General features: G+C 43.9%; 1 protein-coding gene across 1 annotated transcript in view; it reads left to right on the plus strand.

Moving 5' to 3' along the window:
• Sgpp2 (sphingosine-1-phosphate phosphatase 2) overlaps nt 1–14,793 on the plus strand; it is a 110,086-nt gene that overhangs the window by 91,239 nt on the left and 4,054 nt on the right. The gene's annotated exons all lie outside the window — the stretch shown is intronic.

The following is a 14,793-nucleotide window of genomic DNA, read 5'->3' on the forward strand; positions in this document are numbered from 1 at the left end:
CTTAGCTCAATGTCAGGCAAGAACTGCTTGTGATATGCAATCCCACTAGCAAACATAGACAAATTCTTTTTATTTTTTTTAACTTTGCTTTTTTAATGCTGATCCCAAAGGCACAACTATGGCACTGTTTTCTGTCCTGTACATGTGGGATGAGCAAAGTCCTAGAAATGCTTGACCCCAGGAAAAAGCTGAGCAAAAAGCTCAGGGCGGAAGGCTGGGAATAGGGCTCCCTGACCTCATGGCTCCCGGTAGAGCTGGCCTGAGGATGATCAGACAAACCTCTGAGATAACTATTGGGAAACATGAAGTTCGTGGCCGTGAGAAGGCCACAGGTGCTTCTCAAACCCAGTATTTCCTGTAGGTCGTATTGAAAACATCTCCAGTTCCCCCAAATAAAATTTTAAAGGCCATGTTCAGGGACAGAGCATGAATTGGGACCTAGCATTTCTGCAAGGTGTGTCTGAATGTTAGGCAAGTCCCAGTCCTGGGAAAAGAAGTAGGAAGAAGGGATTGGCTGAAGTTCTCACCGGAGCAGGCTTCCAAGTGTGGTTTTTCTTTTCTCGGGCTCGCCCTTTCGGATTGTGAAAAGGGTTGCGGAGTCACTGGAGGGTGGGGCTTCTCTTAAGCCCATGTGCCTCTCCAATGGAAGCAGCACGGTCCCTGAGATTTGTAAAGTTAACTTTTTAAAAATGAGTTTGACTTTTCCTTGATTGACATAATTGAAATAAAAAGAACTTACGGCTGAATTTGCACCGTAAGTCTTTGCTTGCTTGCCACACTGGAGGGATAAAATGATGAAATACAAGGACTGGGTACGGTTCTTCAACTCACTCCTGAAAATCAGGTCTGTTTCTAAGTCACAATAGATCTGAAAGCAAACTGTCTCCTTCATTTTCTGAGGCAGCGTCTCACCATCCTTCTGCCCCAAATGGAGCCCCGAAAGTGCTGGGATTACAGGCTTCAGCCACCACACCCAACTTGAGGACAAATGTCAATACCGTGGCCATCATTTCAGAGGTCAGACATTCCTCGGAAGAATCTCAAATGGCTCGAGGCTTTATTTTAATGTGTTGGGGAGGTGGCACGCGCAGGTAAAAAGTGCCAAGGTCAACGGATCCCTTGGAGCTGGAGTTACACGTGGTTGTGAGCCACCTGACACAGGTGCTGGGAACTAAGCTTGGGTCCCGTGAAAGAGGAGTACAGACAAGCCGGGCAGTGGTGGTGCACGCCTTTAATCCCAGCACCCAGGAGGCAGAGGCAGGCAGATCTCTGTGAGTTCGAGACCAGACTGGTCTACAAGAGCTAGTTCCAGGACAGGCTCCAAAAGCTACAGAGAAACCCTGTCTCGAAAATAAAAAAATAAAGAAGAAGGAGGAGGAGGAGGAGGAGGAGGAGGAGGAGGAGGAGGAGAAGTAGAAGAAAAGAAGAAGAAGAAGAAGAAGAAAAGAAGAAGAAGAAGAAGAAGAAGAAGAAGAAGAAGAAGAAGAAGAAGAAGAGACATGAATGCTGAGTGACCTTCTCAGTCCCAGTGTGTGTGTGTGTGTGTGTGTGTGTGTGTGTGTGTGTGTGTGCGTGCCACATGTGTGCAGATGCCCCCAGAGGCCAGAAAAGGGCCCAGTATCACCTGGAACTAGAGTTACATATAGGTAGTTTTATGAGTCACCCAACTTGGGTCTTTTGGAAGAGCAACAAGCCATCCCTCCAGCCCCTCAAATGTTAATGATCAGAAGTTCAACGCCATGAAGGCAAAAACACACACCTTTAATTCCAGCACTCCGGAGGCAGAGGCAGGCAGATCTGTGAGTTCGAGGCCAGCCAGAGCTACATAGCAAGGCAAAGTGCAAAGAATGAGACCCTTTGGTCTGCCTCAGCAGGAAGCTTCCCATGTTCTTCATGGCAACACAAAGCCATGAAGGAAAATGGATTAATATAGCCATGAAGCAAAGGCTAGCTTACCAGTTAGCAGGAACTGACAGTTCCCCCAAAGAAATGTAAATATTCAATAAGTATTGCAACCTCATTTGTATTTTCAGGAGTGTTTTAGAAGTGATGAAAGAGGGACTAGAGAGATGGCTCAGCAGTTAAGAGCCACCGAACCTGCATCTTGTTAGGAAGAGGTACAAACTGTGGTATAGGCATGTGCTTGGATACAGTCAGTCTGTTTGGCCCATTAAGCTACAAGTCCTTTGAGGACAACAATTTTATTTTCCTTACTTTTCCACACCATCACCTCCCACCCTCGTTCCCAGCAGGATTCCTGGCTCCCAGTAAATGTTCACTGGATTGTCACCAGTATTAACAGATTACCATCTGTTAATCTATTTTTTTCCTTCAATTTCTTTGCAGTTTATTGAGTCAGACTGAAAAAGGTTCAGCTATGGGTCCCAGTTCATCTGATCACCAACTACATTTTTTTTTCAGTTTTATTTTGTTTTGTTTGTGGGAATAATCTTTATCCTATAAAAATATAAACTAGAAAGTGTCATACAATAGCAAATACCGTGTCAGCAAGGGTGCTTGTATCTGTGCCTCAAAGTCTCTAAGAGTAGAGGGTGGCAGGCTTAGTGACCTTAGAGTGATGTGGAGAGATTATCGCCAAAGTAGCATCGTGAGAATTTTAGCTATATGGGAGACCAATTCTCTCTCTCTCTCTCTCTCTCTCTCTCTCTCTCTCTCTCTCTCTCGTGTGTGTATACACAGAGGACTAAGGAGAGCACTGAATGTTCTGCTGTATTGATGTCTATCTCATACCCTTAAGACAGAGTCCTAACTGCACCTGGAGCTGGGTGAAGCAAACCCCCAGCAATCCTCCTGCCTCCGCCATTTTACATGTGTGCTTGAATCTGCGCTCAGGTTCTTGTGCTAGGATAGCACTTTACCCAGTGAGACAACTCCCCAAAACCAATTTGTGGGAGAGAAGGGCACCTTACAAAAGGTCCTCATGATATGGGTACACCTCATGTAATCAGGGGGATGACAAAGCTGCCAGGAACAGAGAAGGAAGGTCCGTGTTCCCTTGTGAAGTTAAGAATGTCATCACTGCAGGCCCTGCTACGTGGACCTTGGATGAGAGTGTGTAAGCAATAGTGTAAGGTTAGTGTCATGTGCGTAGAATAAGAGATGTGAAGTCTAATCCTAGGAACCCTCACTTTTGTGGTTCAGAAAAGAAAGAAAAATTTTATAAACCATTTTATCGATGTGTCATATAAGGAGACCCAATTATATTTGTGCAACTCAGGGAACTTCTAGCAAAGAAAGCATGCTTTACTAAATGTAAACACAGCTGGTATCGGGAGACAGCATCATCAGAAGTCCCTTTTCAGCCTCAACTCTGCATCTCCCTAGAGGCATCACTGCCAAGATCACTAGCACCATACCTTTGTTCAATGTCACGTAACCAGGAACATCTCATGCGCTGCGTGCTGCATTGGTGGCACTGCCTGCTGCATTGGTGCTTTTCACTCCCCGTTATATCTGTGAAGTCATCCCTCTTATTGCATTTCCTTTGTGGCCATCAGCAGAATGCATTAGTAATGGAACTTTTGAGACCAGGTCTGGCTGTATTGCACAGCCTGGCTTCAAACTCTTAGGGGCAAGCAATTTTCACACGGCACCATGTCCAGCAGTGTTTGCTGTTATGTAATATTCAACAATGTGAATGTGCTCCACTGTTTATTCCTTATTGATGAATATTCTGGGTGTTTCCAGGGAGACAGTTACAAACAGTGCTACTTTGAACTTGCCTTTCCTTGCTTTTTAGTGCAGACAGATGCATTTTATCTGAGTCTGGATGCAAGAATACAATGTATCTCATAAGTTGTGCACATGTACAGCTTCAAGGCTGGCCATTGTGTGGTGTCAGTTCACAGCCTCGGCAGCATATGACATGTCCCCGCCTCCACTGTTGCTTTCATCTTAGTCATTCCGGTGAGATGTCTCAGTCTCTCATGTGATTTGGGTTTCTCTGAATGATGGTTTTTGACCCGTTTTATATGTTTATTGGCCATGAGATATTTTTCTTATTTATTTATTTATTTATTTATTTATTTATTTATTATGTATACAATATTCTTTCTGCATGTATGGCTGCAGGCCAGAAGAGGGCACCAGACCTCATTACAGATGGTTGTGAGCCACATGTGGTTGCTGGGAACTGAACTCAGGACCTTTGAAAGAGCAGGCAATGCTCTTAACCACTGAGCCACCTCTCCAGCCCTGAGTTACTTTTCTTCGTGAGCTCCCAGTTGAGATCCTTTACCCCATTCACTTGTCCTTTTATTAGTATTGTCAATACATTGCTAGTTAAATATATTAAGAATTCTTTATCCTACTTTGTAACTTGCTTTCTAGACCCTTATGTTGACATTTTTGGTGAAGAGAAGTTTGAAATTTCAGTGGAGTCCAATTTATGCAACTTTTTAACTGATGGTTATGATTCTGTGTCCTAAGATACTTTTTTGCACATCACAAGTCACAAAATACTATTTGTAAAGATTTAACTATTTTACTTTGCTTATGTATTTCTATACTCCACCTGTAATAGATCTTGTGGCGTTCCTTCTCTATGAATACCTAGTCCACTCTAGTCCACTCTACAGCTAGAAGCATGTCCTTTACACACTTATGGGAGGATCACCATCATTATGGGTCAGGTGACTATTTTATTTTTCTCTGTCTACATTATACTCTATGCTCTTTCCCAATGTTCCACCTATCTATGTTCTTGCTGAGACCACTGTCCTATAAGTATTGATGGCACACTAAGCATGGTTTAATATTTCCTCCACTTCTGGGCTCTTACTGAGTTTAAGTGGGGTGTGCATAACGTCTCGAGAGAAGTGGCTCTTTGCAATGCCGAGCGTTCCCGCCTGTGAACATCTTCAGATCTTTGCTTTTTCTCAGGATCGTTGTTGTTTTCTGGGTAGAAATGTTACGTGTCATATATTGCATGGCATATCAGATGTGGGTAGAAATATTGCAGCATCTGCTAGATGTTGTTCTGAGCCAACAGTTCTCAACCTGTGGGTCTCGACCCCTTTGGAGGGCACGTATCAGATAGCCTACATATCAGATATTTACATTATGACTCCTAACAGTAGCAAATTAGTTATGAAGTAGTAACAAAAGAATTTTATGGTCGAGGGTCACCACGATATGACAAACTGTATTAAAGGGTCAAAGGTTGAGAGCCGCTGTTCTAAGGACCCTACAGGAATTAGCTACCCCATAGGATAGTTCGCAGCAACCTTGTGAGGGAGATCCTAGCTTCACTCCATTTTTCCAAAGGATGAGAAGTTAAATAAACTAATCAGAACTCTCTGTGATTGAGATGTCTGGCCTCACCACAGAGACAGCATGGTCATATTTACGTCTTTTTGACACTCTGCAAAACAAGATGCCAGGAGTCTGGCTCTCAGAGGGCAGGCGAGCCGCATGGTACTCCCTTGGGGGAGCTATTGCTCAGGGACCCAGCATCCAGGGCACAAGCCAACATTCCCCAGGGGGCATGAACAAGGGACAACAGGATACTTCCTTCTCCTTCAGGTGTGAACAGCCGTGGCACCAAGACCACCAAGAATTCAGATTCCCCTTTGACCTTGATGTGCACCAGTATCACTATATCCGAATTTCATTTTCAAAGATTGCTGTAATTTAAAAAAAAATAGCACAAGAGAGAAAAACACCATGTGATTCACATGGAGGGGTTTCTTATTGGGAGAAAGGGAATGGGAAAAGGGGAGGAAAGGAGTGAGGAGATCTGCCTCTGGTGACAGGAGAAGAGGAGAGAGAGAGAGAGAGAGAGAGAGAGAGAGAGAGAGAGAGAGAGAGAGAGAGAAATGGGGGGTAGTAAAAGGGAACGTAGTGAATGTCAACAGGAGGTGTTCTCAGTGGCTGCAGCTCAGTGCGAATCCTATCCCATCAGGACCCCAAGGGCAGGCCAGTACAGATGCCTGAATACTAAAAAAGATGACCAGATCATTTTCCAGTACATTCTGAAGCTTTCATTCTCAAGTGGGAGAATGAAAAAAGTGGGAGACCCCCTCCATGTCATGTAAATGTGACCCTATGACGGCGTCTGTAATTTAGCATGTCAAGACGGACTTGGTCACTTAGCAGTGTGACCCTTGTCCCATAGCATCATTTGAGAGTTTGGCAGAAATGCGGTCTCGGGTCCCACCCGCACCTACATTATCAGAAGCTGCATTCAAGGGCTTCCCTGTGGGGCTCTACCCAAGGTACAATTTGGAAAGCGGTCCCCACACACCCCCAGACAAGGCAGCGGCAATGCCGATGACACACAACCTGCACGGGCCTGTTGGACATGTCCATCACATGGAACATGATTCTGCTCTGTTCTCTGGTTACTCGGAGGCCCAGCTGCCCACCCAGGCTTGAGAAAGATCACTGAAGAGTTTGACAGTGTCTTTTGTGTCTCCGGGCAGATCGTCCTTCCTGGTACCTGCCATTCTTGTGAGCTCCTTAGCCGTTGTCGGAGAGGATGTTAAAACCTGCCTGGAAACATGTCTGAGCTGCTGTCATAATCCTCCTGGCCTGCCAAGCCCTGCCGTTCATCACAGCGTGACTGTGAATACATATGGGAATTCGGGGTGGGGAGGTTGGTACGGTTCATAAAGAAAGACTGCTCAGACTAGCTAGACTCTGTGGAGACCAGAGAAGCAAGTGATGACTTGCTAAATCTGGCTAGGTACAGGCCAAGTTTAGAAATGGACACTGTACCCCCAGTATCTTCCTAATTAATACTGATTTCATGCAAATCTATAAAAATACCTGATTATATAATTACCGTAAGAAACATAATGCCTGGCTTACTTTTTAGTCTCCCCCGAACCACTTAAAGACCACATGCAGGGGCTGGAGGGCTGACCCAGAGGGCAAAGTGTCTGCTGGGGTCCTGAATTTGCATCCCTGGTGCATACATTTAAGCCAGGAACAGAAGCACACACTCCTGACTCCAGGGCTGATGAGGCAGAGAGAGCAGGATCCCAAAGGTTGAGTGGCCAGCTGGTCTGGTTGAAGCAGCAAGACTGGGGTCAGTGAGACTCCTTGGCTTTAAAATTGAAGTGAGAGACCTGGAGGCATGGCGCAGCAGTCAAGAAGTGTGATCACTGCCCTTGCAGAGAACCCAGGCTGGGTTCCCCGCATCCATGTTGGTTGGTCCACAGCCACCTGTAATCCCAGCTTCAGGAACCCAACAACCTCTTCTTCTGGTTTCAGTGAGCACCCACATTCTCTCTCTGTCTCTCTCTGTCTCTCTCTGTCTCTCTCTGTCTCTCTCTGTCTCTCTCTGTCTCTCTCTCTCTCTCTCTCTCTCTCACACACACACACACACACACACACAAATAATAAAAGCAGATAATATATCAAGAAAATAAATTCAAATGAATTCTTTAATATGAGACACATAATCATCAGAGATAGTTTTACTTCCAAGTATTTCAGTCATCTGATTAGCATCAAATATTTAGCTGCTTAACAGAACATTTTCTTAAAAGCCTCTTCAAGTTATATGTTTTCCAAATACAAAGTTAACATGGGCTAAAGTTTGTTCTCACCTTTATTTATTTTTATTTTGTGTGTAGACGCTGGTTTGCATGTATGTACGTGCATCATGTATGTATGTGCATCATGTATGTGCGTGCATTATGTATGTATGAGCATCATGTATGTACGTGCATCATGTATGTGCCTGACGCTTCGGAGGCTAGAAGAGAGGGCATCAGGCCTCCTGAGATAGGAGTTGCAGATGGCTGTGAGCCACCATGTGGATGCTGGGAACTGAACCCAGCTCCTCTGCAAGAATAGCCAGTGCTCTTATTGGCTAAGGCATCTTACCAGCCCTGGGCCAAAGATTTTATTGAACTCATTGAATAATGAGTATGCCAGTAAGTTTTAATGAAGAAATCACTACACCTCGGAAGTGTGATAAGGAAGTACATTAAGGCTGCTGGACTATATATGAAATGGGTTCCACATCCTATAGGGTCACAAAAGCAACAAGTTTACTCTTTGGCAGAATCATTTTTTAATTAATTTTTTCATCTTTTATTGAAAATACCTTTTGTTCTCACATAATGTATCCTCTACTCTCAGTTGACCTCCACTTCCCTCCCATCTGGATCCACCCCCTTTCTGTCCCTCATTAGAACAGACAGGCTTCTAAGGAATAATAATAAAATATAATAACATAAAATAAAAGCTAACACATTGGGATAGGACAAAATGAATAGAAGGAAAAGAGCCAAGAAAAGGCACAAGAAACACAAGATATAGGCACAGAGAACCACTCATTTACATACGCAGGAATCCAGTAAAAACACTAAACTGGAAGCCATCGTATATACGCAAAGGAGGAGAGGGTAAAAAGAGAGAATATACATATAAATAAAAAACAGATGAAATTTAAAAAGGGGGAGCCCTGATACAACATCGTGGGCAAGTAACCCCCAAAGATGCTGCGTGGTTCTTTTTCTGCTGACCCTCGACTGCTGGGCACGCAGCCTACCCTTAAGAATAGTTTATTTCCCCAGCGAGACTCCCTTGGAGAAGACTAAATTTTCATTTGCAAGTGGTTATTAATTGCAGACTGTTTCTGGGGTAGAGATGGGGGCATGTGTCCACTTCTCCTTTCAGTTCTAGGATCCCATGTAGCGCATCCCCTGAAAGCCCTGTGCACGGTGCTCCAATCTCTGCGAGTTCATATGTGCACTGATCCTGTTGATTTAGAGATTGTTGTTCCATTGGTATCCTCCATCACTCTGGCTCTTAAGTTCTTTCTGCCTCTTCTTCTGCAGGGTCCCCTGGGCCCTGAGGGGAGGGATTTGATGAAGGTGGATTTAGGGCTGAGTGTTCCAAGGTCTCTCACTCTCTGCATCATATCTGACTGCGGGTCTGTGTATTTTTTCCCATCTGCTGCAGGAGGAAGTTTCTCTGACGGTGGCTGAGAAGGGCACTGATCTGAACATAGATATGTGTTATTAGGGGTCATTTTATTGCTACCTTATTATTATTATTATTATTATTATTATTATTATTATTATTATTATTAACAGTAGTATTTGGTTTTACCCTAGATTGTCAACCTCTGGTCACCCAAGCGGTGTTCCATCTTGTGGAATGGGCCTCAGGTCAAATCGGATATTGGCTGGTTACTCCCACAAGCTTATCTTACAGGGGAACACCACTGTAGATCAACAGTGACTGGGTTTGTGTCTGGGTTGGCTGACGTTTCTCCTTCGGTAGCAGGCAGAGTGCTTTCTGTTCCAAAGACACTCGCATGTAAGGGTGAAGGCTCTATGGAGGCACCAGCTTGACTTCCCCGTGTTCAGTGAGTTGTGTAGGTGCTGTCTTCAGCAATGAGGTCTTGCCCTCAGTTTGAAGAGAGCAGCCTACAGTCTTGGCAATAGCTTGAGTTGCCTGGGGGTTCCCATGGAACCCTTGTTCAGCAGCTCAGATGGAACCAGTCACGGGACTGGATACTTTATTTGGTTACAAGAGCTATCCACCTGGGACTCTGTCTCACCCATTACTGGACAACTTCATTTACATTGCTTTCATACGCGTATATATCTTAGTAAGCTTCTGCTGTGTTAGGTTTCCATACTCCTCCTCCAATGGCCCTCAGTTTTAGCTGTCTCTCCCTGGGTCCCCTCCCTTGCCCTCGCTCTTCCCTTCCTCTCCCCACATGACCTGCACATTTCAGTCCCCTTCAATCGTCCATCGCTATCTCTTCTATTTCCCTTTCCCAGGGAGCTCTCTCTGCCCTGCCTAGTCCCTTGTTCTATACCTAACCTCGATGGTTCTACGAATTGTAACTTGGTTATCATTAACAGCTAATATCTACAGCAAATACATACCACATTTGTCTTTCTGGGTCCGGGTTACCTCACTGGGGATAACTTTTCTAGTCTTATCCATTTACTTGTGAATTTCATGATTTCATTTTTTTTTAATGGCCGGATAATATTCCATCGGTTAAATGTACCACATTTTCTTTATCCAGGCAGAATCATTTTCAGGAAGCAAAAATCCCATTTGTCTTTTGATAGGGCAAAACCCAGCCAGGTAACGTATATTTCAGGGAAGGGTCTGAGGATATTAGCATGAGCAAATTTAATGTGACTGGCAATTTTGTTGATTATCTGTTGAGATCACATGTTTGGTATATAAAATATACTTACCTTTCTGCTCCTGATTGATCTCAGTTAATTTTTTTTTTTATTTTTTGAGGGTGCTGTTAGCCTGAGTGTGGGCACACATGCGTGTGGTGCGCACATGAGCTTGTTGTGCATGTGGAGTGAGGTCAAAGGTTGACACGGGGTGTTTTCCTTGATTGCTCTCCGCTTATATACAGAGGCAGGGTCTCTTGCTGAATGCAGAGCTTCCCAGTTCAGCTAACCTAGCCACTTTGTCTGGGCACTCCAGGTTTGGGATTACAGGTGGGTCGCCACACCTGGGTGCTGGGCATCTGAACTCCAGTGCTTATGCCCCACTGAACCATCTCTCCGCCCCCATGCCCTTGTTTATCCAAGGCAGACTCTCACTCTATTGTCCACATCAGCCTGGAACTTGCAATCCTCCTGCCTCAGCCTCCTGCACACTGGGAGTGACAGGCCACCACACCTGGCTTGTTCATAGACCCTCCTGTGTGGCAACTGAAAATAAATACTTTTGGATTTAGGCATTCCCTTTTCTTCTTCCCATACAAATGCTAATTACATAACACTCAGGTTTCTGAAATCACTGATTTGCATATTCATGAGCCCTGTGGCCTCCTGTTGCTGAGACAGCTATTGAAGCCTGTCTTCCTGATTCTGAACAATCAAATTAAACCTTTGCTAGCACAGGAGAGCATATTCCGAGATGCTCAGGAGGAAACGCTGACAGATGTGTAGCAGTTGTAATCGAGACAAAGGCCAGGTCTGGCTTGTTCACTGTCAGGGTAGCGGCTTTTATAAAGCATTCATCATATCTTGGCTTCGTCTGGGTGCCTGGCTTCAGCGAGCTCTGTGAGACCATCAGGGGCAGAACAGGCCCTTGCTTGACATTCTCAGCAGGGGATCTGGCAGAGGGGAAGATGCTAGAGTCAGAGTTCCCGGCCCAAATGCCTCAATAGTCCAGGGACCTGAAAGCATTCTTGGCAAACCATTGTGCGGATGGCTGCCTCTGCCCCTCTTTCTAGGCAGATAACTTTGAGCAGTCTAGCCCTCGACAGTGTTCTTCGGGGGAGATGCTGGGAGATAGGATGAGAAACTTTCCCAGTAAACCACACACAGGAAGAGGATGGAGGGTCAGAATTCACAAATGTAGACAGTTCTTGAGGGGTAAAGGCACACTGTGGGAATTTCCAGAGATGTTCACCAAAACGTGAGCGAGTCCTTGCTGCTTGGCCAAGGATAAGAAGGCACAATGTACGTGTTACTAGCCTTCGTCGTTAGACTTTGTCCTGATGTTGCTCTCCTCGTCGGAGTCCTCCGTCAGGTTATCTATTTTATTCTATTCTCACTTCTGCACATGGCAGAAAGTTTATGATACTTGTCTTTCTGTATCTGTTGCTTACGGAACTGACGTGGACCACCATTTACTGTCCTGAAATGGCACGGTTTCATTCTGCTTTTTTGGCTGGATGAAACTCCACTGTGTGTATCTACATAGATAGATAGATAGATAGATAGATAGATAGATAGATAGATAGATAGATAGATAGATAGATAGATAGATAGATAGATATAGATAGATGATAGATAGATAGATAGATAGATAGATAGAGATACATAACATGCATTGCCTTTATCCGTTCGTCTGTTGACAGATGCTTAGGCTGATTCCATAGCTTGGCAATTGTGATGAATCTGAGGGCGTTTTTATTAACATAAAAATACTGAGCTGAGCATAGTGATGCATACTGTCAAGTCAGCACCCTGGAGGTGGAGGCAGGAGGATTGAGAGTTCAAAGTCACCTTTGACTACATAGCAATCTTCAGGAAACATTTTCTCTAAACAGATACTACTGTGATAGAAAAAAAGAAAAAGGTGTTAATGGTAGAAAATCCAGGAAAATATGGCAGTGGGTCAGTAAAGGGAAGAGAGGTGTTGAAAGGAGGCCGTTGGTTTGTTTCCTGGCCGCCCAGCTGTGAAATAATCACACAGAAACCGTATTATTTAAATCACTGCTTGGCCCATTAGCTCTAGCTTCTTATTGGCTAACTCTTACATCTGAATTTAACCTATTTCTATTAACCTGTGTATTGCCACGTGGCAATGGCTTACCGGCTAACATTCTGGTGTCTGTCTCCGGCGAAGCTACATAGCTTCTCTCTAACTCCTCCTCCTTTCTCCCAGCATTCAGTTTAGCTTTCCTTCTCCCCCACCTACATCTATTCCCTGCACAGGCCCAAGACAGTTTCTTTATTTACCAATGGTAATCACGGCATACAGAGGGGAATCCCATATCAGGAAGTCATCTATAGTATTCCCACACAGGAAATCCACCTGTTGTTGTTTTATTTCCTAATGATGTTTCATCCATGGCTACAAGTGTTTGTGTGCATGCATGTGTGTGTATACATACATATATGTGTGTATATATGTATGCATAGACTTAAGCTTAAACCGTATTCCCTTCTTACTAACATCTTACTAACTGTTAAAGTTGAAGCCACAGGGAGGGAAATGAGATTTTTCAGAAATGTGTCATTTCAAATGGGAAATGTTCTCCCTCTATTATTAAATAAGGATCAGTGCATTTGCTCATCGCAGTCTATGTGTGAGCCGCAGATCATGCTCAATCTGTGCCTTTTCAGAGTCTGTGATGTTTGCCCTTTTCTTTACATGAATTTTGCTTGCTTGTGTTTTCTGATTTTTCCCCAGTGGATCATGTTACCTTTGGTCTTAGATGCATGAACTGAAATACCCCAACAAGACCCATCTTTAAGAGTAAGCTAACCCTTCCCTCCTTCATTCCTTCCTGAGACCTCGTTTCATGTAGTCTAAGCTGTCATTGGACTGATAATGACCTTGAACTTTTGGTCCTCCTGCCTTGAGGGCCCTGTTTTCTGGGATGACAGATGTATGTCACTGTGTCCTAGGGTGATTCTGTGCAATGCTGGAGCTTTCTGTGTGTTAGGCCAGCACTCTCCCAACTGGGCTGTTTCACAGCACCCTCTGTGATGTGAACTTTCATGAACAAGTTTACTCTCTTCATTTTCTTCAAATTCCTTGAGTAGAATCATAGGTTTACCTGTTCATATCATGTAGGATGGCTTGTAGCTAAATTATCTTCATCACTGGAAACATTTTTGAATTTTTATGCTTGGGTTTGGTTTTTGTTGTTGATTTGGGTTTTTTTTTTTGTTTTTGGACCAGTGCTAGGGCCAGCCTGAGCTACAGAATGAGAAGATCCTGCCGAAGGAAGGAAGGAAATAAGAAGAAATAGATTATTTAAAAATAAAATTTAGGGGCTGTAGAGATGACTCAGTGGTTAAGAGCACTGGCTGCCCGTCTAGAGGACCGGGGTTTAATTCTTAGATCCCAGGTGGCAGCTCAAACCTGTCTGTAACTCCAGTTGCAGGGGATCTGACACCCTCACACAGACATACATGAAGTCAAAGCACCAATGCACATAAAATAAAAGTAAATCATAAAAGAAAATTTAACGCATTTGCAGTCCCTCTATTTAGAACTATTTTAAAAATAATTTTGTTATAAAAAATCTACAGCCCCCAACTTGGAAATCTCACTAGTTATGGCTCAAGTATTTTTCTTACAAATACGTAAATATATTATAGTATCCACTTTCATTGATGAAAATCCAAATGTGAGCCTAGAAGGGAGGAAAAAAAAACTTCATCTTCAATCATGTTGGCTAAAATTATTTTTGCCTCAAATGCTGGGGATGTGGACCAAAATAATTTAGTTTGGGCTGAAGATGAACACAATTAGTTTTTAAAGACTATTCCAACCAGATGTCAGAGACTTTGGTGACTGTCATTGCAAAAGAAGACAGAAAGAAATAGGGTAAATTCTATTTCGGGTAGCCAATATCTCCGACATCCTGGTCTGAAAATGCTACTGCCTCCTGCGTTTGTAAGTGAATGTGCTACTAGTCCAAGAGCTTCGAGGAAGAATCCAAATACAATGTGTGACTCAGCCTCGACTCTCTGGCCACACATTTGTAATGAGCCCAGAGGAAAATATCAAATCGCAGCAAAAACAACATAAAGAAAGTATATGAAGTATGGCTCTTTGGCTTCAGTTCAGGGAGGAGGGCAGTCATCACCACCTGTAGGACCTGAGAAATCCTTGGGACCCACATGGTAGAAGGGAAGGACCCAGCTCCCTTTAACTTCCACAGGCCTGTCGTAGCACGCACACATGTGCACGTACACTTATAAAATAATGTAATAACGGTTCGACGTTTTATGAATTGTAGCACAGATACATTTTTATAATCACCATCTCAGCATGGAATAGCTTCATTATCCCCAGACTGCCTTTTGGCATCCTTTATGGTCACACAAGATAACCCAAGTCCCCGAGGCAATAACTGACACTGTTCTCTGTCACTGTGGTTTTGTCTTTTGGAAAATGTCATATAAATAGAACCAGGTTGTGTGTGACCCTTGGCTTGCTCCATTCAGCAGTGTTTCCTGGAGATTTTACCCAAGCTGTGCCATGCACCAGCAGCTCATTGCTTTTTGATCGCTGAAAAGTATTCTAAGACATAAATATACCCCAGGTTATTTACCCATTCATCCAGTCAAGAATCTGGGGTTG

Source organism: Myodes glareolus, chromosome 1, assembly GCF_982192425.1.
Source record: "Myodes glareolus chromosome 1, mMyoGla1.1, whole genome shotgun sequence".
Classification (NCBI taxonomy): domain Eukaryota; kingdom Metazoa; phylum Chordata; class Mammalia; order Rodentia; family Cricetidae; genus Myodes; species Myodes glareolus.